The sequence below is a fragment of the Choloepus didactylus genome, chromosome 3 (genome assembly GCF_015220235.1).
Source record: "Choloepus didactylus isolate mChoDid1 chromosome 3, mChoDid1.pri, whole genome shotgun sequence".
Taxonomy (NCBI): Eukaryota; Metazoa; Chordata; class Mammalia; order Pilosa; family Megalonychidae; genus Choloepus; species Choloepus didactylus.
Genome location: NC_051309.1, coordinates 212,869,546 through 212,892,401, shown reverse-complemented (window position 1 = coordinate 212,892,401; position 22,856 = coordinate 212,869,546). Strand labels below are relative to the sequence as shown.

General features: G+C 41.0%; 1 long non-coding RNA gene across 1 annotated transcript in view; it reads left to right on the top strand.

Annotated features, from left to right (window-relative positions):
• LOC119528976 overlaps nt 1–22,543 on the top strand; it is a 72,738-nt gene extending 50,195 nt beyond the window's left edge. Inside the window, exon 3 of the long non-coding RNA XR_005215795.1 lies at nt 22,460–22,543. This is a non-coding gene — a long non-coding RNA (uncharacterized LOC119528976). The remainder of the gene's footprint in view (nt 1–22,459) is intronic.
• The last annotated feature ends 313 nt before the right edge of the window (nt 22,544–22,856 follow it).

The following is a 22,856-nucleotide window of genomic DNA, read 5'->3' as shown; positions in this document are numbered from 1 at the left end:
TGAGGAGCAAATGAAATGAGCTTAGTAAAATGCTTTAAAAAGACCCACATATGAAGCCTCAACTAGTAATGCCTATTAGATTATTACCATTTGTATTAGTCAGGGTTCTCTAGGGAAACAGAACCAACAGGAGATATCTGTAAATATGAGATTTTACAAAAATGTCTCATGCAACTGTGGGGATGTACAAATCCAAATTCCATAGGGCAGGCTGCAAGCTGGCAACTCCAATGTCTCCAGGAGAGGCTGGCTGGCTGAAGAAGTGAAAGTTCCCTCTTCTCCCTTAAAAGCCTTCAACTGATTGGATTAAATCCAGCTGATTGAACTCTCTCATTGCAGAAGACACTCCTTTCATTGATGTAAGTAGCCACAGATATAATCAACTGACTGATGATTTAATACACCAGCCTTCTGGTTTGTTAACCAGCCACAAATGTCCTTGCAGTAATGGTTAGGCCAGTGCTTGCTTGACCAGACACCTGGACACCATCACCTGGTCAAGATGACACATGAACCTAACCATCACATCACTCCATCATGGGTGAAACTTAGAGACAAACTGGAGACACATTTCTAGAAAAAATGAGGAAGGGGAAGTTTTATATTGTGTTTTGTTTTCTCTCTTAAATTTTCTTTAACCAATTGTAAGAAAACCATATGGTTGTTTTCTTATAATTAGGCTATGGGATATTTAGAGGTGGTGCTAAGATTGAACTTAATATGTAGATGTGTCCCCAGGTCCAATGTGGGGACAGGGAGAGAAGAAGGGAAAAACACACACAAAGGAATTTAGGAATTTTTGCCTCATTTCCTAGATCTCTAAGGTCAGAGGGAATAATTCTTCAGTGCTTTACCCTAGAAAGAAACTCTTAGTCTCTGGTTAATTTTTTAAAATGATCTTTCAGTAATTGAGGATTTAATGTACTTCACCCTTGCATACGTTATCTCATTTACTCTTTACAGCCACTAGTTGAGATTGGGTTATTTGTCCCATTCTCTGGAATCCAGCTGGGAAGTAGCAGAGGCAGGATTTGAACCTATATTGTCTTACCCTAAGGCCTGGTCTCTTAACCACCATGCTATGCTAAAAGTTCACACAAAGATCCATGGATCTGTGCTGTGTCTTAAGGCTCAACCTAATGAAACTGAGAAAGAAAATAGGAATGTATCATTTGTGCTATTATACAGGGTAATTTCCTTGGCAAATATAGGAATCTTTGGGAAAATCTCTCTAAGAGCAGTTCCTGGAAAAAGCAGTGATGGCCCTGAGGTCCCTATTGGGCAGTTTATGGAGCAGCCTCTAATGGGAGTCCCCCGAGAGAGACTTCCAATGTGCCTCTCCTGAGGCAATTCATTCCCAGCATTTAGAAGGCACATCCTAACAGGTCCAAGGTTACCTGTTGCTAAGGATATCTCTGCTCCCATCATCGTCCCAGGATGCAGGGCCAAGGGTGGCTTAAGGAGGGCCTTGGGTCCAGAGCCCCAATCTTCATCAGTCCTTTAAATCACCCCAATGAAAATAATAAAAACAGCATTTGGTAGGGACATGTAATATATTCTTAATCTTATGTTTAGAGTAAATTAATTCATCTTGAAAATTTTAATTTAAAGTGATATAAAACCTAAGTTTTTATAAGATGCCTGCTTTGCAGATGAATGCAGCTTGATGACAAGACCCCTGGGCTGCCCCTCCTCATCCCCACATCTGGATTTCTCCCCAAGCCCCTCCTATACAGAAATTCTGGAGCCTACCCAAGATGAAGCATCACTGATAACAAAAAGATTTACCTAGGATCATAAGGCCATGTTGAGGAGACAAGTCTTTAGGAGAAGGAATAACAACTTCCCACTTGGAAACTTGATTGGGTTAGCTGTTTCAGAAATTGTGAGCAGATGTTCAAGTTAATCACAAATACCTTAGCAAAGATAAGCCCTGCAAATCGGAAGAAGGTTCTGGCAGTAACTTAGGGTAAATTCTTGATATTCTGTATTTCCTGTAGGCTCCTGTCACATACCTTCTTCAATTTTCCAATAAAGCATTTTTTTTTATAAGGACAAAATCTTACTAAAATGAACATCGAGAGAAAAGTTTGGGAAAGAGGTAATAAGGCTCAGGAATACGAATTCAGAGTTAGAGAAAAAGCCTTCTATGCTGGTGATAATTATATTTTCTATGTTGCATCTTTAGCCTCTCATACGGATGGTTGGTGCCACTGTCTTCTCTCATCTTTCCCCCACCCTTCCCATGTGGATGGAGGAGGTTGAGCTCATAATTCTCCATACCCAAGGCTAGCTTTCACAATGCCCAGGAGGAGAAGCAGTCATGAGCAACACAGTCCAAGACAGGACAAGTGAAAAGCAGGAGCCGGGTGACCTGCCTACAAGCTCTAGGGCTCAGGGTGAGGAAGTTTCCCGTGGCTATAACCTGCTCTCAGGTTGTCCAATGGGATGGTAACTCATCTTCTTTCAATGGAGCAAGTATAAATATTAAAGGGTACTAGGTTATCTATGAACAGATAGATCTCTTTAAATTCCAGAAAACTAAATAAAGTTATTAAAGGCATTTAGAAGATCCTTGTAAACAACGTCAGAAAAGGAATGACTGACATACAATTTTAAGGGCTGCGGAAAACTGCAGCAATGGAAAATATACTCTAAATAGGGTACAGCATGCTATATTTTATGAAGTATTGACATGCACAGCTTCAGACACACATTGACTATTGATTTGGCTTTAATGGGGATGTGGAGGAAGGAGTTGAGTTTGTGAGGATCCCAATCACCCTGCCCCTTTATTCCTTGATATTGTAATGTGCTGGCAGAAATCAGGGAGTGATATTTTCTGGAAAAGGGACTATACCTGGTAACAAAGAGCGGCACTAACCGAATTTGGCAGACCCAACAAGGGTGTGTGATTATTTCTGAAACCTATTTATCAAGCTAAATGGAGTTACTCATAATTAATATGTTGAGTTCATTGAATCTAAAAACCATTTTTCAGATTGGGATCTGCTTACTAGGGCCTTGCACTTCCCACATTGTATTGTTGGCACTGAGAAAATATCAAGCAACTTAACTCTACCCACCTTGCTGATCCTCCAGGCATCCTCCTACCACAGTGCTTGGCATTAGATGTAACTCATAAGTAACTCTCCACATGCCCTGGATTCATTACACCATTTGTCCAGGGCACCCATGAGTCAGCTGATGGCACTGACACTGGGATTGTTTCCCATTCTCTTTATTAGAGAAGGCGCCTCTTACTCATTTGTTCCACAGACCTCTACTGGGCATTTGCCATTTCCCAGGCCCCTTGGTAGGGACTGAGGATGCTGTGCCCCTAAGATCTCATGCTCTAATAAAGAAGGCAAACAACTCACAGTTGTTATGGTGATAATGAGTTATGGCAGAGGGGAGAGAGGCCAGGATGCTCCGGGTCACTGTTTTAGTTTGCTAAAGTTGTCAAAATACCAGAAAAGGGTTGGCTTTTATACTGGGGATTTATAAACTTACAAATCTGAGGTCATGAAAATGTTCAAATTGAGGCATCAGCAGGCAATTCTTTCTCCCCAAAGACCAACTACCAGCGATCTGGAACTCCTCTGTCAACTGGCAAGCATTTGGCCCGCGTCCACTGGTCCATCTTTCCTGGATATCCTTGCTTTGAGCTTCTGCTGCTTCTCTCTCAGCTTCTCTGACTTTTCTTTTAGCTTCTATGGCTTTTCTCTCTAGCTTCTCTGTATACTTCTCTGAATTTCATCTCTCATAAAGGACTCCAGTAAGAGGATTAAGATCCACCTGGGGCTGCCTCAACTGAAATAACCTAATCAAAAGGTCTCACCCACAATAGGTCTACACCCACAGGAATGGCTTAGCTTTAAGAACATGATCTTTTCTGGGGTGTTCACAGCTTCAAACCATCACAGTCAAAGAGGAACAGCATCTGAATCAGACTGAAGAACAGGGAAAGGCCTCCAGGGGGAGGTAACACCAGGGCTGAGTGGGAAGGACAATCACCAACATGACCGTTCCTTAATGTGACATTAGCTAGACAGGGGTGTGTGAGAGGGAGGAATATTCCAGGCACAGAGGATGGCATGTGAGACTGTGTGGCTGCATGAAACCATGTCACCCAGATGAGGAGCTGCAAGCATGTGATATGGGCTGGAGATGAAGGTCACTGAAGGTCGCCTGGGGGAGTCTAGCAGGAGATAGGGGACAAGAGGCCAGCAAGGGCCAGATCATCACCTTTATCTAGAAGGCAAAAGAAAGCTGTTACAGGATTTTAAGCAGGGGAGCAACCTGATCCGATTAGTGTTTTAGAAAGAACTCTCTGGTCACAATGTGGAGCCTGGATGGAAGAGAGATGAGAACAGAGGCAGAGGGACAAAATAGCACATGCCTGATGCATAGCAACTCTGTGAACCAGCTGTTGAAACTATGACAGTGAGCGCTCTCCAATCTTATGAAACCTAACCTCTCCACATATGTTTAAATGTCTTTATTCTACCTTCACATTCAATTATGTTTATTCTGTCCGTACATTTGATTGTTTGCCAGGGCGTAGAATTCTTCATTAGATATCATTTTCCTTGAGGCTTTTGAAACCTTGTTCATTATCTTTCAGCTTCTGCTGTTGCTCCTGAGAAGTATGAAGCCATTATGATTCTTCATCCTTAGGATGTGACTAGATTTTCTTTCTGGAAATGTGCGGGATCTTCTCCTCATTCCCACATTCTGAAATCTCACAGTGGTGTATCTTGATGTGAGTCTGTTTTATCCATTGGACAGGTGCTGGTTGGGCCCTGGAAATATATGTTCTTCCCAGAGAAATATTTTAAAACTATTTCTTCAATTATTTCCTCCTCTCTGCTTCCTTTGTCTGGATCTCTTATTTGGATCTTCATTCTCCTAGACCAGTGGTTCTCAACCACTCTGTTAGATCAATCCTCAGATTTTTCTTATCCCTTTTCTCCCTATGTTCTAATTTTTTGTCCTCCTTTCTAGTTTTCCATGAAGGTCTTTATTTCTATGATCATATTTTTAATTTTCAAGAGCTCACTTTTGCTTTTTTCTAAAGGATCCCTTTTTTAAAAAATAACATCTTCTTGTTTCATGGATGAAATATCTCCTCTTAGCTCCCTGAGGATATTAACGTTAGCTTTTTGCAAGTCTAATTTTTTCTTGCATAGTCTATTTTTCCTCCAAGACCTTTAATTCTTTCTGGTTTATTTATCTTGTTCTCCATCTTTCTCCTTATACCTGATGATCTATAATTGTCTGCTCATATTTATAAGTGGGGCAGTAAAAGCTTGAAAGGATAACTCCATGTCCATGGAGAGCTTTGCTGGAAAGTGGTAGCTCTCAAACCTGACAGTGTACTTAGGGATGGGAGGGAAGAGAGGCTTACTGAAACTTAAATCACAGGGCCCCACTCCAGAGTTTCTGATTCAACAGGTCTGGAGTGGGGACCATAGATTTCCATTTCCAGTACATTCCCTGGTAAGGCCAAGACTGCAGGTTTGGAGACACACTTGGAGTTCTGACTGGGCTGTTTTCTTGGGGAATCCCTGAGATCAGTATCTTCAGATATTTCCCTCTAGGCTAATCAGATTCTTCAAAGAAGGGTCTCCCAATCTCGCACTTCAAGTCCAGATCTGACTGCCTGCCTTTCGGGACCCTAAGAGGACTTGGGAGTTCCCGTCATTAAGTATGTAAATATGCATTTAATCCTCCTGCTTTATTGTGACATCCTTGCCATAAACTATCCCTAGGTTCCCCGCCCCAGTCCAGAGACCCTCTGTTTCACTGTCTCCAGAGGAAAAATCCCTCAACTTCAGCTGGGCAGTGTGAGTGGAGATCCAGGGCTCAAAATGCTTCCTAAACAATACGAAGACTACAGGAGAAGTGATTAGAGAAATACTTAGGATTGGGAATCAGCAGAACTTGGTTTATCTTTGCTGGAGGTTTGTGGGCTGGACAGGAGGTGAGGGAAAGAGAAGAGTCCAGGATACTTCAAAGTAACACACTTGTCCAAATAGTTGGATGGTGGCTCCAGTAACAGAAAGATTGAAAAGCACCTATTCTCAAATGTTTAGGTAATAGATAAAGAGGTGAAAAGATAGATAGTGAGATGGTAGATGGATGGATAAGATACATAAATCGATAGATAGAATAATACAGCAAATGTGGCAAAATGTTAAATGTTGGTGGATCTGATTATCCGGGTGGTGGTAGGGTATGCTAGCACTCTTTGTATGGGTTTTATATTATTTTTGCAACTGTCCTGTCAGTATGAAATTATTTTAAAAGTCTCTCTCTCTCTCCATATATATATATATATATAAATGTTTTCTAAACAGATGTTCAGCTGATCCTCCTATTTTTGTAGCTCCACTTTTATTCCCAATGATTGGAACCATCAGTTCCTGAGTATTTGGGGGAGGAGGGGACACTTCTGAGGTACAATAAGTCGTTTCTTACTTTCTACTCTGCCACTTTAAGACTCCGCTCTCCTGGGTCTGAACTTGCCCTTCTGCTTCACGCTTCCAGAATTTTGTTGCTATTCTCTCCTTCTCCGTTCTTTTTGTCCTTGTGTGTTCATATCCTTTTTAAATCCTCATTACTGTCATTTTAGTAGGCTTTCAAGAAGGAAAGGAGACAAATGCAAATGTTCAATCTGCTATCTTTACCCCCAAATCCCTAACAACACTATAAAAAGATCTGATTTAGTATTAATTGCAGATAATTCTAAGCTACTTGTATTTGTAAAGACAGATGTAGCCTCATTATTACTATTTCAAAGTTTATGGGCTATTTTTCTTTCTGTTCTAAATAAAGCTTCCTATTTCAAAATAACATTGTTTTCTTTTTAAACACATTCCCAGTAATGACCCCTAGAAGAAAATAGAGATTCTCACTTTTCTGGCATCCCAGACTGATATTGGAACACACCCTCAAGCTCTAAATCAGATTCACTTTGTTATTCAGTGTAACATATTCAAGTTGTCAGAATTTTTACAATGCTTCTAATGAAGAGCTCAGGGTAATGAATTGTACAATTATAACGAAATGGGGTTCTAATGAGCAATTATCATTCCAAGCAAGAACATTCCAGGTTTTTTTTTTCCTCCTTCTTTCAAACTGGAGGCTAACAAGTAGTTATGAAAAAAAAATTAAGAGGATATGTGTATGTAAGTAGCTCAGTACTCAACTGAAATGACTCTGAAGCACCCAGTTTTCCTCTAAGTTTGCAGGTGACAATACAACTTGAGAAAATGGGTTCTTTGGAATAGTCTCAGGATCTTAGCTGATCTAGAAGAACTTTTACTTGTACAAGATGGGGCTGTGTGGCTGAGGGTCTCAGGCATGAATCAATGATACATCGATCGTATCTTTGAGTTGAGTTGCATCCCTGGAATGCTATCCTTGCCTTCTGTCCTGTGATCTTGTGGTGTCAGGTGACAATAGGAGGTAGGTGATCCAGAAGTCTCTGTGGCTAGCAAGGATCTGAACAGACAAAAAGTCTGCGAGTCATTGCTGTAGTTAAAATAAAAGCTGCCCTTTGCCAGGAAGCATGATGCCAGGTAATTTACGTGCATTATTTTGTTTCCTCCCAACAACCAGTGAGGTACACATTTTGCAAAAGAGAAAAGCTGAAGCTCCAAGATGCTAAATGAAGTAGCCAGAGTCAAAGCTGAGAAAAATTGCAATTGGTTGTGCCTGGCTCTGACTTCCAGCTGGCCTTCAGGAGGAAGCTACCATCTTGGCTCGACTCTTCCTGGCTTTCCCACTGACTCCTATGTGATCTCTAGCAAGGCATTTGTCCACTGTCTACTTTCTGGAACCTGCTTTGTACAACTCCAGGGGCACTGGTCATGTTGTATCCTAGAGTTAGGTAAAACGAGGCTCTGCTTTGACCGTTGTTTCCCTCGTTGGGATAAGAAATGATGAAAGTTAAAAGTTCTATTGGTTAAGGCACTATTTGGGAAGTGCCTCTTCTACACTTTTTGGTGCCCAATGTGAGACCCAGTGCCTGAAAGACACTCTGCTTGGTGGATTCCTGGATCCCTGAGGTAAGACATTTGTGAGTCTCAGTTCTACAGCCCAATAGAGAGACTTTTCTCTGAGAGCTGGACGGAAGTTTCTTGCCCTGGGTGACTAGGATCCCAGCAGCAGCTGACTGCAGAGGAAAACAGGTTTGGTGAGTGAGTGCAGATGTCTTGTGTACTTGTAAGGGCCCAGTTGGGTTTCATCTTCAGTGGCACATAAACTCCTGCCCAAGCAGGAGTAAGCGGGAGACTGCTGTCGGTTTGCATGCTTAGTGGCACCTAAATTTATGCCAAAGATGTTTTTGGAGGGTGTGGCCCCAGGCATAGAAAAATAGCCATTGAGACTTGGTTTGGAAAGGAGTAGCCCCTGGCGTTAAGGGAGGTCACTGAATTTGGCGCCTCGGTTTTGGATTTGGTTATTTGGGTGCTCAGTGGCACATAAAAGCCATTGAGACTTGGTCGCCTAAGACTTGGCTTTAATTGTTGGTCTTGTTTTGTTCTTGTTTGTGGCTCATTTGAGTTTTTGGTTTGTGTTTTGTCTTGTCCTGTTATGTCTCAAAATTTGTCTAAAGAGTATTTAAAAAAAAAAGAATGGGAAACATCTTGAGAGAGAAATCTAAAGAAATTAAGCAGAATGAACCTTTAAATTGCATTCTTAAGCATTAGAAGCAATTTGGGAATGAGCCCATGACAAAGGAAAGCATGAAACATTTATGTGAAGTAATTTGGCCTCAGTACAAATTAGATGATGGCCACAAGTGGCCAAGCCAGGGATCAATCAAATATAATGTTATTTTGCAGCTAGATTTATTTTGTAAGAGAATGACCAAATGGAATGAAATTTGGTATGTGCAGTGTTGGATGGCTCCAGCTCAGAATGAAAAGTTGCAGAGAAAATGTTTCAGGCATGCCATTTTACCCATCAGCCAAGCCCCAAGTGTCTCCTTAAAAGCTCCAAAGGAAACAAAGGAGAGCCCTAGCCCCCAGTGTAAGAAAGTGCTGATTAAGATTCCCAGCCCCCAGGTGGTTGAAGCTTTTGAACTCCAGGCAGAGAATTCGTGGCCAAGATTTCTTGGCCCAGGCTTGTGGCTACCATGTCCCCCCCCTACCCCTCCTGCTAGAGTCTGCGATTTTTTGCACTCCCCTTTCCCTCCCCACCAGAGCCTATGACTTGGCTACTCCCTTTTCTTCCTCTCCCTCTGGCACCTTATGGGAAATCTGAGGACAAGCCCCCCATGCCTACAAATCCCCCGGAAATGGACTTCCCATCTCATATTCAGAGGATAGAATAGGGGATCAAGCCTATGGTCCCTGGTCTTCTATTCAGCTTCCAAAGAGTTAATGCAGATCTGCAAGCTTCAACTGCAGACTTCATGGAGCCAAAATGTCCAGTAAAGCTCTGAAACCTTCCCAAACCACAAAAGCTTGTAAAATCATGGGCCCAAAGCAAACCCTTAGTTAACGACAAAAAGCATGGGGTCATAAAGATTGTTAAACATCTGCCCATAGACAAATTTTGGATACATGACAGCAGGCCACAAGTCTTGATAGCCATCTCCTTCTAAGACAAAGAAGAGACCTAGTTAATGTAAACTGTGGTTAATACAAATCTTGTTAGCCCCTAGTGCTCAAAGGTTACTGTGGAAACCTGCCACCTGCAAAACTTTCCTAGAAAGCAAGCCAACCCATTGCCATTCATTGCATGCTGCTTCTTTGAACATGCCCCCTCTTCCAGTTTGCTAAAGCTGCTGTTATGCAAAATACCAGAAATGGATTGGCTCTTATAAAAGGGATTTAGGTTATAAAGTTACAGTATAACGCCATAGAAGTGTCTAGACAAAGGCATTGACAAGATGATGCCTTCACTAAAGAACAGCAGATGGTGTTCAGAACACCTCTGTCAGCTGGGAAGGCACACGGTTGGTGTCTGCTGGTCCTTTGCTCCTGGGTTCTGGTTTCAAAATGGCTTTCTCCAAAATGTCTCTGGGCATCTATCTTCACTCCTCTCTCTCAGGTCCTGTGTGTCCTTGCTTGTTCTCCCAGGGCATTTCTCTCTAAGTGTCTGGGGGTCCTCTCTTAGCTTCTCCGGGGCAAAATCTGGGCTTCATCTCTTAGCTTAGCATCTCCAAACATCTTTCTGTCTGCATCTCCTGGTGCCTCCAAGTGTCAGCATCTGTGTTGGCTCTTGAGCTCTCTTATATACTCCAGTGAATTAACTAATCAAGACCCACACTGAATGGGTGGGGCCACACCTCCAAGGAAATAATTCATTCAGAGTTATCACCCACAGTTGAGTGGATCACCTTTCCATGGAAACGTTCATTCAAAAGGTCCCAGACTAATCAAGACTAATAAGTCTGCCCCCCACAAGACTGCATTAAAGAACATGGCTTTTGTGGGGGGCATAAAATATCCAAACCGGCACACCCATGTTAACTCTTTTAATGTGTATCTTTCTCTTTTTCTTTAATAAACTTTACTACGTATTCCCACTGGCCCCTCTTGTCTCTGAATTCTTTCTGTGGTAAGAATCTCAAACTTGGAACGGGGTTCTGCCTGGCACTGTTGCCAGCAGAGTACCGATTACAATATGAACTTGAGGCAGGGTGTCTCTATCTCTGGAGGGCAAAGGCAGGGGCAGTGCCTTCTCCAACAAGGGCTGGCTGAAATAGATAACATGTGTGGGCAGACTGTTCTCTACCTCAGATCTACACAATTGGAAAAGCTGGGTTCCCAGTTATCAAGAGGATCCCAGGAAAATGGAAAACTTGTTAACTTAGTTTTTGTAACACATACTCCTAATTGGGCTGATATACAAACTTTGTTAGATGTGCCATTAACGTCAGAAGAAAGGAGAACTGTAATTAAAAGAGCTCATGATTCTGCTGATTCTTCAAGCAGTGATAAACCAGAAAATCCAGTACACGCCCTGGAAATCTGGCTATTTCACAAGTAGACCTCTATTAGGACCCAAATGGAAAAGCTGACAGGAGAAAATTAGATCACTATAAAGCATGCATAATTGTGGGACAAAGAAATGGAGTTCCTAAACAAAATAACTTCAGTAAAATTCAGGAGGTTGTCCAACCAGTGAATGAAAATTTATCACCGTTTTTAGAACGATTATTCGAAGCTTACCGTAAGTTTACCAATATAAACTCAGAGGACCCAATAAATCAACTTAATGTGAATCAGTCTTTTGTCTGTCAGAGTGCCCCCAACATTCGTCAAAACTTGCAAAAAGTTGAAGGTGGACTTGAGTTATCAATCTCAGCACCAGTGGAAATTGCATTTAAAGTGTTCTATAATCATGATGCAGCTCAAGGAAAGGACAGAAAGAAAGCTATCACCTATAAAGCTAACTGGAATGCTAATGTCTTAGGAGAATTCCTGAGTAAAACTTTTCTGCAGCAAATGGAGTCTGTGAAAGGAAACTGCTGGGCCCCCAGCAATGTGCGTATTGCAGGGGGAGGGACATTGAAAAAGGGAATGTTCCAGTTTGATGCAAAGGAAAACAAGGGGCTCCAGCAATCCAGTGTCTGCAGCTGATAGAAAAAGAGGAAGTGACTTGTAGTGAGGGACCCGGGGGCAATTTACACCATTGGGAAACCTTCCCAGTCATCCACAAAGAAACGGTCTCACTTCAAGTGGGTAAGAAATTAGTAAATTTCCTGGCACGTATGAGACTTAATTGCACTTCAAAGAAATTAGTCCTTGTTATGGAAGTGTCTGAAGTGGCTAATGACTAATTCTTCTCACAGCCTCAGCAATACCAAACTGGAAAAAGTCAATTGATTTACACATTTCCTCTCTCTCTCTCTCTCTCACACACACACACACACACACACACATACACATGCACACCTGGCAAAATGAATTTACATGTTCTGGCTCTACAAACAGGCCTACAAACTGCATTGACAGATCCAGGCAAGCAACAACTTCCTGACAAAGAAGAGCCATGAAAAATCCTCAAGGTGAGCCAAAGATGTGCAAGAAGTAAGATTGCGGCCGGACATGAGTACAATATGTTTAAACCAATGTCCACTTAGGTGAGGAGAAGAAAGAGCATTTTGACACTAATTAGAAGATTTTAGAATAAGGACTAATAACACCAGGAACTCAAGATTACAGATTTGTCTGGGATTCAAGAGTTATAAATAAAATAAGAGGAAAATATATGTCCCCCAGTACCTAATCCATATACTCTCCTCATCAATAATTCTGATGCATATACTTGGTTTAACTTTAAAGCATGCTGTTTATTGCATCCCAGTAAATAAAGACTCACAAAAACTCTTTGCATGAGAAGAACCTGACGTAGAAATAAAACAGTAGTGTAGTCGAATTGTCCTACCACAAAGTTTTAAAAACGCACGTCTTGTCCAGAAATCTTCAGGGAGTAAAACTCCACAAGAGACTTTTTGCAGGCTAGACCCTTTGGCAAGTGTCCATGCCAAAGAACAAAAAGGAACTAAGGATTCTTAGGTGTATCAGGCTACTGTCAACTGTCAATGCCAAATTTTGAATTGAGAGCCAAACCTCTATATCTAGCCCTAAAGGGAAATAAAAAAGATCCTTGAAAATGGACACCAGCATGTACCATTGCCCTTTAAAGTTTAAAGGCAAATTAATAACAGCTCCAGCCTGGGGCTCTGTGACCCCATGAAAGAATTTTACCTCTCTGTCCATAAAAAGCAGGGTATGACCTTCAGTGTGCTTATGTAGCCTTTTAGAAAAAAATACACAACCAGTAGCTTATTTGTCAAAACGGTTTGATGCTGTTAAGCCCAGGGATGGGCAGTGGCAGCCGCTTGTGAACTCTTATGAGAAGCCAAGTTTACGCTGAGCTCCCTGTTATGTCCTTCCCGTACTGGAACAAAAGGAGAACAGTGGCTCAGATGGAGAAGCTAAGTCGCTCTCAGGCAATGCTGCTGGACAATCTTGAGTGTCATCCAAAAAAAAGAAGCTATAAATGAGCTCAATCCTGCTACCTTCTCCCAGAAACTAACAGCGGGTCTGAACAGACTTGCCAAAACATGATTGTGTTCAGCTGTTAAATGAAGTCTATTCAAGCAGACCTGTGCTACCAACAGACCCAGACCAAGAAACATTTACTAATGGGAGTAGTTACATGGATCAATGTAAACAGGAAGATATTCAGTGGCAAATACTGCCTCTCCCACCGAGAACATCAGAGCAAACGGTGGGACTAATTGCCCACTTTAGAGTCCTCCAGCTGAGCATAAGGCAGAATCACCTGCCTACACAGACTTAAAATATGCTTTTGTTATTTTGCATGCTCACAAAACCATTTTAAAAAGTATGGTCAACAGGCGGGGCAAGATGGCAGACTGGTGAGCTGTATGTTTTAGTTACTCCTCCAGGAAAGTAGGTAGAAAGCCAGGAACTGCGTGGACTGGACACCACAGAGCAATCTGTCTTTGGGCATACTTCATACAACACTCATGAAAATGTCGAACTGCTGAGATCAGCGAAATCTGTAAGTTTTTGCGGCCAGGGGACCCGCGCCCCTCCCTGCCAGGCTCAGTCCCGTGGGAGAAGAGGCTGTCAGCTCCGGGAAGGAGAAGGGAGAACTGCAGTGGCAGCCCTTATCGGAAACTCATTCTACTGATCCAAACTCCAACTATAGATAGACTGAGACCAGACACCAGAGAATCTGAGAGCAGCCAGCCCAGCAGAGAGGAGACAGGCATAGAAAAAAAACAACAAAACGAAAAACTCCAAAATAAAAGCAGAGGATTTTTGGAGTTCTGGTGAACACAGAAAGGGGAAGGGCGGAGCTCAGGCCTTGAGGCGCATATGCAAATCCTGAAGAAAAGCTGATCTCTCTGCCCTGTGGACCTTTCCTTCATGGCCCTGGTTGCTTTGTCTATTAGCATTTCAATAACCAATTAGATCTCTGAGGAGGGCCCTTTTTTTTTTTTTTTTTTTTAATCCTTTTTTCTTTTTCTAAAACAATTACTCTAAGAAGCCCAATACAGAAAGCTTCAAAGACTTTCAATTTGGGCACATCAAGTCAAGAGCAGAACTAAGAGAGCTCTGAGACAAAAGGCAATAATCCAGTGGCTGAGAAAATTCACTAAACACCACAACTTCCCAAGAAAAGGGGGGTGTCCGCTCACAGCCACCATCCTGGTGGACAGGAAACACTCCTGCCCATCGCCAGCCCCATAGCCCAGAGCTGCCCCAGACAACCCAGTGTGACGGAAGTGCTTCAAATAACAGGCACACACCACAAAACTGAGCGTGGACATTAGCCTTCCCTGCAACCTCACCTGATTGTCCCAGAGTTGGGAAGGTGGAGCAGTGTGAATTAACAAAGCCCCATTCAGCCATCATTTGAGCAGACTGGGAGCCTCCCTACACAGCCCAGCAGCCCAGAACTGCCCTGGGGGGACGGCACTCACCTGTGACATAGCACAGTCATCCCTCAACAGAGAACCCGGGGTGCACAGCCTGGAAGAGGGGCCCACTTGCAAGTCTCAGAAGCCATACGCCAATACCAAGGACTTGTGGGTCAGTGGCAGAGACAAACTGTGGCAGGACTGAACTGAAGGATTAGACTATTGCAGCAGCTTTAAAACTCTAGGATCACCAGGGAGATTTGATTGTTAGGGCCACCCCCCCTCCCCGACTGCCCAGAAACACGCCCCACATACAGGGCAGGCAACACCAACTACACACGCAAGCTTGGTACACCAATTGGGCCCCACAAGACTCACTCCCCCACTCACCAAAAAGGCTAAGCAGGGGAGAACTGGCTTGTGGAGAACAGGTGGCTCGTGGACGCCACCTGCTGGTTAGTTAGAGAAAGTGTACTCCACGAAGCTGTAGATCTGATAAATTAGAGATAAGGACTTCAATAGGTCTACAAACCCTAAAAGAACCCTATCAAGTTCAGCAAATGCCACGAGGCCAAAAACAACAGAAAATTATAAAGCATATGAAAAAACCAGGGGATATGGATAACCCAAGCCCAAGCACCCAAATCAAAAGACCAGAAGAGACACAGCACCTAGAGCAGCTACTCAAAGAACTAAAGATGAACAATGAGACCATAGTACAGGATATAAAGGAAATCAAGAAGACTCTAGAAGAGCATAAAGAAGACATTGCAAGACTAAATTAAAAAATAGATGATCTTATGGAAACTAAAGAAACTGTTGACCAAATTAAAAAGATTCTGGACACTCATAGTACAAGACAAGAGGAAGTTGAACAACGAATCAGTGACCTCGAAGATGACAGAATGGAAAATGAAAGCATAAAAGAAAGAATGGGGGAAAAAATTGAAAAAATCGAAATGGACCTCAGGGATATGATAGATAATATGAAACGTCCAAATATAAGACTCATTGGTGTCCCAGAAGGGGAAGAAAAGGGTAAAGGTCTAGGAAGAGTATTCAAACAAATTATTGGGGAAAACTTCCCAAATCTTCTAAACAACATAAATACACAAATCATAAATGCTCAGCGAACTCCAAATAGAATAAATCCAAATAAACCCACTCCGAGACATATACTGATCACACTGTCAAACACAGAAGAGAAGGAGCAAGTTCTGAAAGCAGCCAGAGAAAAGCAATTCACCACATACAAAGGAAACAGCATAAGACTAAGTAGTGACTACTCAGCAGCCACCATGGAGGCAAGAAGGCAGTGGCACGATATATTTAAAATTCTGAGTGAGAAACATTTCCAGCCAAGAATACTTTATCCAGCAAAGCTCTCCTTCAAATTTGAGGGAGAGCTTAAATTTTTCACAGACAAACAAATGCTGAGAGAATTTGCTAACAAGAGACCTGCCCTACTGGAGATACTCAAGGAAGCCCTACAGACAGAGAAACAAAGACAGGACAGAGAGACTTGGAGAAAGGTTCAGTACTAAAGAGATTCGGTATGGGTACAATAAAGGATATTAATAGAGAGAGGGAAAAATATGGCAAACATAAACCAAAGGATAAGATGGCCGATTCAAGAAATGCCTTCACGGTTATAACGTTGAATGTAAATGGATTAAACTCCCCAATTAAAAGATATAGATTCGCAGAATGGATCAAAAAAAATGAACCATCAATATGTTGCATACAAGAGACTCATCTTAGACACAGGGACACAAAGAAACTGAAAGTGAAAGGATGGAAAAAAATATTTCATGCAAGCTACAGCCAAAAGAAAGCAGGTGTAGCAATATTAATCTCAGATAAAATAGACTTCAAATGCAGGGATGTTTTGAGAGACAAAGAAGGCCACTACGTACTAATAAAAGGGGCAATTCAGCAAGAAGAAATAACAATCGTAAATGTCTATGCACCCAATCAAGGTGCCACAAAATACATGAGAGAAACACTGGCAAAACTAAAGGAAGCAATTGATGTTTCCACAATAATTGCGGGAGACTTCAACACATCACTCTCTCCTATAGATAGATCAACCAGACAGAAGACCAAGAAGGAAATTGAAAACCTAAACAATCTGATAAATGAATTAGATTTAACAGACATATACAGGACATTACATCCCAAATCACCAGGATACACATACTTTTCTAGTGCTCACGGAACTTTCTCCAGAATAGATCATATGCTGGGACATAAAACAAGCCTCAATAAATTTAAAAAGATTGAAATTATTCAAAGCACATTCTCTGACCACAATGGAATACAATTAGAAGTCAATAACCATCAGAGACTTAGAAAATTCACAAATACCTGGAGGTTAAACAACACACTCCTAAACAATCAGTGGGTTAAAGAAGAAATAGCAAGAGAAATTGCTAAATATGTAGAGACGAATGAAAATGAGAACACAACATACCAAAACCTATGGGATGCAGCAAAAGCAGTGCTAAGGGGGAAATTTATAGCACTAAACGCATATATTAAAAAGGAAGAAAGAGCCAAAATCAAAGAACTAATGGATCAACTGAAGAAGCTAGAAAATGAACAGCAAACCAATCCTAAACCAAGTAGAAGAAAAGAAATAACAAGGATTAAAGCAGAAATAAATGACATAGAGAACAAAAAAACAATAGAGAGGATAAATATCACCAAAAGTTAGTTCTTTGAGAAGATCAACAAGATTGACAAGCCCCTAGCTAGACTGACAAAATCAAAAGGAGAGAAGACCCATATAAACAAAATAATGAATGAAAAAGGTGACATAACTGCAGATCCTGAAGAAATTTAAAAAATTATAAGAGGATATTATGAACAACTGTATGGGAACAAACTGGACAATGTAGAAGAAATGCACAATTTCCTGGAAACATATGAACAACCTAGACTGACCAGAGAAGAAATAGAAGACCTCAACCAACCTATCACAAGCAAAGAGATCCAATCAGTCATCAAAAATCTTCCCACAAATAAATGCCCAGGGCCAGATGGCTTCACAGGGGAATTCTACCAAACTTTCCAGAAAGAACTGATACCAATCTTACTCAAACTCTTTCAAAACATTGAAGAAAATGGAACACTACCTAACTCATTTTATGAAGCTAACATCAATCTAATACCAAAACCAGGCAAAGATGCTACAAAAAAGGAAAACTACCGGCTAATCTCCCTAATGAATTTAGATGCAAAAATCCTCAACAAAATACTTGCAAATCGAATCCAAAGACACATTAAAAAAATCATACACCATGACCAAGTGGGGTTCATTCCAGGCATGCAAGGATGGTTCAACATAAGAAAAACAATCAATGTACTACAACACATTAAAAACTCGAAAGGGAAAAATCAATTGATCATCTCAATAGATGCTGAAAAAGCATTTGACAAAATCCAACATCCCTTTTTCATAAAAACACTTCAAAAGGTAGGAATTGAAGGAAACTTCCTCAACATGATAAAGAGCATATATGAAAAACCCACAGCCAGCATAGTACTCAATGGTGAGAGACTGAAAGCCTTCCCTCTAAGATCAGGAACAAGACAAGGATGCCCGCTGTCACCACTGTTATTCAACATTGTGCTGGAAGTGCTAGCCAGGGCAATCCGGCAAGACAAAGAAATAAAAGGCATCCAAATTGGAAAAGAAGAAGTAAAACTGTCATTGTTTGCAGATGATATGATCTTATATCTAGAAAACCCTGAGAAATCGACGATACAGCTACTAGAGCTAATAAACAAATTTAGCAAAGTAGCGGGATACAAGGTTAATGCACATAAGTCAGTAATGTTTCTATATGCTAGGAATGAACAAACTGAAGAGACACTCAAGAAAAAGATACCATTTTCAATAGCAACTAAAAAAATCAAGTACCTAGGAATAAACTTAACCAAAGATGTAAAAGACCTATACAAAGAAAACTACATAACTCTACTAAAAGAAACAGAAGGGGACCTTAAAAGATGGAAAAATATTCCATGTTCATGGATAGGAAGGCTAAATGTCATTAAGATGTCAATTCTACCCAAACTCATCTACAGATTCAATGCAATCCCAATCAAAATTCCAACAACCTACTTTGCAGACTTGGAAAAGCTAGTTATCAAATTTATTTGGAAAGGGAAGATGCCTCGAATTGCTAAAGACACTCTAAAAAAGAAAAACGAAGTGGGAGGACTTACACTCCCTGACTTTGAAGCTTATTATAAAGCCACAGTTGCCAAAACAGCATGGTACTGGCACAAAGATAGACATATAGATCAATGGAATCGAATTGAGAATTCAGAGATAGACCCTCAGATCTATGGCCGTCTGATCTTTGATAAGGCCCCCAAAGTCACTGAACTGAGCCATAATGGTCTTTTCAACAAATGGGGCTGGGAGAGTTGGATATCCATGTCCAAAAGAATGAAAGAGGACCCCTACCTCACCCCCTACACAAAAATTAACTCAAAATGGACCAAAGATCTCAATATAAAAGAAAGTACCATAAAACTCCTAGAAGATAATGTAGGAAAACATCTTCAAGACCTTGTATTAGGCGGCCACTTCCTAGACTTTATACCCAAAGCACAAGCAACAAAAGAGAAAATAGATAAATGGGAACTCCTCAAGCTTAGAAGTTTCTGCACCTCAAAGGAATTTCTCAAAAAGGTAAAGAGGCAGCCAACTCAATGGGAAAAAATTTTTGGAAACCATGTATCTGACAAAAGACTGATATCTTGCATATACAAAGAAATCCTACAACTCAATGACAATAGTACAGACAGCCCAATTATAAAATGGGCAAAAGATATGAAAAGACAGTTCTCTGAAGAGGAAATACAAATGGCCAAGAAACACATGAAAAAATGTTCAGCTTCACTAGCTGTTAGAGAGATGCAAATTAAAACCACAATGAGATACCATCTAACACCGGTTAGAATGGCTGCCATTAAACAAACAGGAAACTACAAATACTGGAGGGGATGTGGAGAAATTGGAACTCTTATTCATTGTTGGTGGGACTGTATAATGGTTCAGCCACTCTGGAAGTCAGTCTGGCAGTTCCTTAGAAAACTAGATATAGAGTTACCATTCGATCCAGCGATTGCACTTCTCGGTATATACCCGGAAGATCGGAAAGCAGTGACACGAACAGATATCTGCACGCCAATGTTCATAGCAGCATTATTCACAATTGCCAAGAGATGGAAACAACCCAAATGTCCTTCAACAGATGAGTGGATAAATAAAATGTGGTATATACACACGATGGAATACTACACAGCAGTAAGAAGGAACGATCTTGTGAAACATATGACAACATGGATGAACCTTGAAGACATAATGCTGAGCGAAATAAGCCAGGCACAAAAAGAGAAATATTATATGCTACCACTAATGTGAACTTTGAAAAATGTAAAACAAATGGTTTATAATGTAGAATGTAGGGGAACTAGCAGTAGAGACCAATTAAGGAAGGGGGAACAATAATCCAAGAAGAACAGATAAGCTATTTAACATTCTGGGGATGCCCAGGAATGACTATGGTCTGTTAATTTCTGATGGATATAGTAGGAACAAGTTCACAGAAATGTTGCAATATTATGTAACTTTCTTGGGGTAAAGTAGGAACATGTTGGAAGTTAAGCAGTTATCTTAGGTTAGTTGTCTTTTTCTTACTCCCTTGTTATGGTCTCTTTGAAATGTTCTTTTATTGTATGTTTGTTTTCTTTTTAACTTTTTTTTTCATACAGTTGATTTAAAAAAGAAGGGAAAGTTAAAAAAAAAAAAAGAAAGGAAGAAAAACAAGGAAAAGAAAAAAGATGTAGTGCCCCCTTGAGGAGCCTGTGGAGAATGCAGGGGTATTCGCCTACCCCACCTCCATGGTTGCTAACATAACCACAGACATAGGGGACTGGTGGTTTGATGGGTTGAGCCCTCTACCATAAGTTTTACCCTTGGGAAGACGGTTGCTGCAAAGGAGAGGCTAGGCCTCCCTATATTTGTGCCTAAGAGTCTCCTCCTGAATGCCTCTTTGTTGCTCAGATGTGGCCCTCTCTCTCTGGCTAAGCCAACTTGAAAGGTGAAATCACTGCCCTCCCCCCTACGTGGGATCAGACACCCAGGGGAATGAATCTCCCTGGCAACATAGAATATGACTCCTGGGGAGGAATGTAGACCCGGCATCGTGGGACGGAGAACATCTTCTTGACCAAAAGGGGGATGTGAAAGGAAATGAAATAAGCTTCAGTGGCAGAGAGATTCCAAAAGGAGCCGAGAGGTCACTCTGGTGGGCACTCTTACGCACACTTTAGACAACCCTTTTTAGGTTCTAAAGAATTGGGGTAGCTGGTGGTGGATACCTGAAACTATCAAACTACAACCCAGAACCCATGAATCTCGAAGACAGTTGTATAAAAATGTAGCTTATGAGGGGTGACAATGGGATTGGGAAAGCCATAAGGACCACACTCCACTTTGTCTAGTTTATGGATGGATGAGTAGAAAAATAGGGGAAGGAAACAAACAGACAAAGGTACCCAGTGTTCTTTTTTACTTCAATTGCTCTTTTTCACTCTAATTATTATTCTTGTTATTTTTGTGTGTGTGCTAATGAAGGTGTCAGGGATTTATTTAGGTGATGAATGTACAACTATGTAATGGTACTGTAAACAATCGAAAGTACGATTTGTTTTGTATGACTGTGTGGTATGTGAATATATCTCAATAAAATGATGATTAAAAAAAATAGTAAAAAAAAATAAAAAGTTAAAAAAAAAAAAAAAAGTATGGTCAAATAACCACAGCCAACAAAGACATAATAAATCTAATTTTGAAATTGTTAGATGCAGTAACGCATCCCAAGAAACTGTAAAGACATTCTTTGCAAAGGACATCTGTCCATGGATAATAAAAGGGCTTAGACAGTGAGGAGGACTGGCAAATAGACTTACTGTAACGCCAAAAGTCCCTGAGCAGTTCAAGTCTTTGCTAGTACTTACAGACACTTTTACTAGATGGTTAAAAGAGTTTTTTTTTTTTTTTTTCCAGACTAAAAAGCACAAGTTGTAAAATGGTTACTTCAAGAAATTATTCCTAAATTTGGACTTCTGCTTTCTATTCAAAGCAACAATAGATGAGCTTTCATAGCAAAAATTGTTCAAGGTGTTTCAAGACTCTTCAGTATCGACTGGTGCCCATGTTCTGCTTACAAGCCATAGTCTACAGGAAAAACAAAATGCATAAATTGGACTTTAAAGACAGCCTTGGCAAAATCAGCTTGAGAACTCATTTAAAATAGAATCGAGTTCTACCCGTTGCTCTCCTGAGAATAAGAATAGCACCCCAAAGCGGGTTAAGTTTGTGCCCTTATAAAACAACATTTATAAGATCATTTCTAAAGGTTGAATATGCAGGTAACATGCATCCAAGTTCAGAATTAGCCACAATACAACATGCAAAATCTTTAAGTGCTACTTTAACTGAAATTAATAATTATGCCTCTAATCTTCTTACATTTCCCACAGGTGTACCCCCTGTGATGACCCACCCCACGGCCCGGGTCCCCTCCCCTCCATAGTGATTTCATATAGACATCTTCTTGACCAGCACAGATGTCAAAAGTCATCAAATCTCCCCAGGGGAGGAAAAAATGTATTGTAAACAAAACATTGCAACTCCCCTTCCTGATCACTGTTGATAACAAATCTCCATATCCTTGTGTCACAAGACCCGGCCAAAACTCTGTTGTCACACCCTCCTTGACTTAAACCTTATAAACCACCCCCTGGTACCCCATGCTTTTGCAGAGCGCTAACCTTCATCTTTCCCAGCTCCCTGCCATGGAACAAACCATCTCCTGTAAATAAGTCTATTAAACTTATGTCTAATTCCATGGGTTGTGTCTGGCTCCACATCTGAAAGGACCAGCATTCCCAGGTTCAGCTAAATGGCTTAGGCCTTTTTTAGTGTTACTCATTACTCATTCTTTTCTTAATTTGCAGGGGATAAAGCCCTGGAATTCACCACACCAGAGACAAGCTGCAACTGTTCCAGGATGGAGACGCACCTGCTAGCTGAAAAGCCACAGTGACAGCAAATCCTCCTGATAATTCAGAACATAAGTATACTTGTAAACCTCTGGCTAACCTAAAATATTTGCTCAGAAAAATAAATCTTACTAGTCAAATAGCTATGATGTTCCTTGTTACCTATTTTTCCATAACTTTAATGTGCCCTTTAATAGCAACCTACCAAAGCAATTTCTCCTTACAGGGGGCCTATTCATGTGCTGCATCTATAAAGCTGGATTTGTGCCTCTAGCTTGCCAGGGTGAATATCCCCCTTACAGGGGACAGACTAGATAGCTCTCAGGTCATTCATAATTAAGATGCAAGAAAA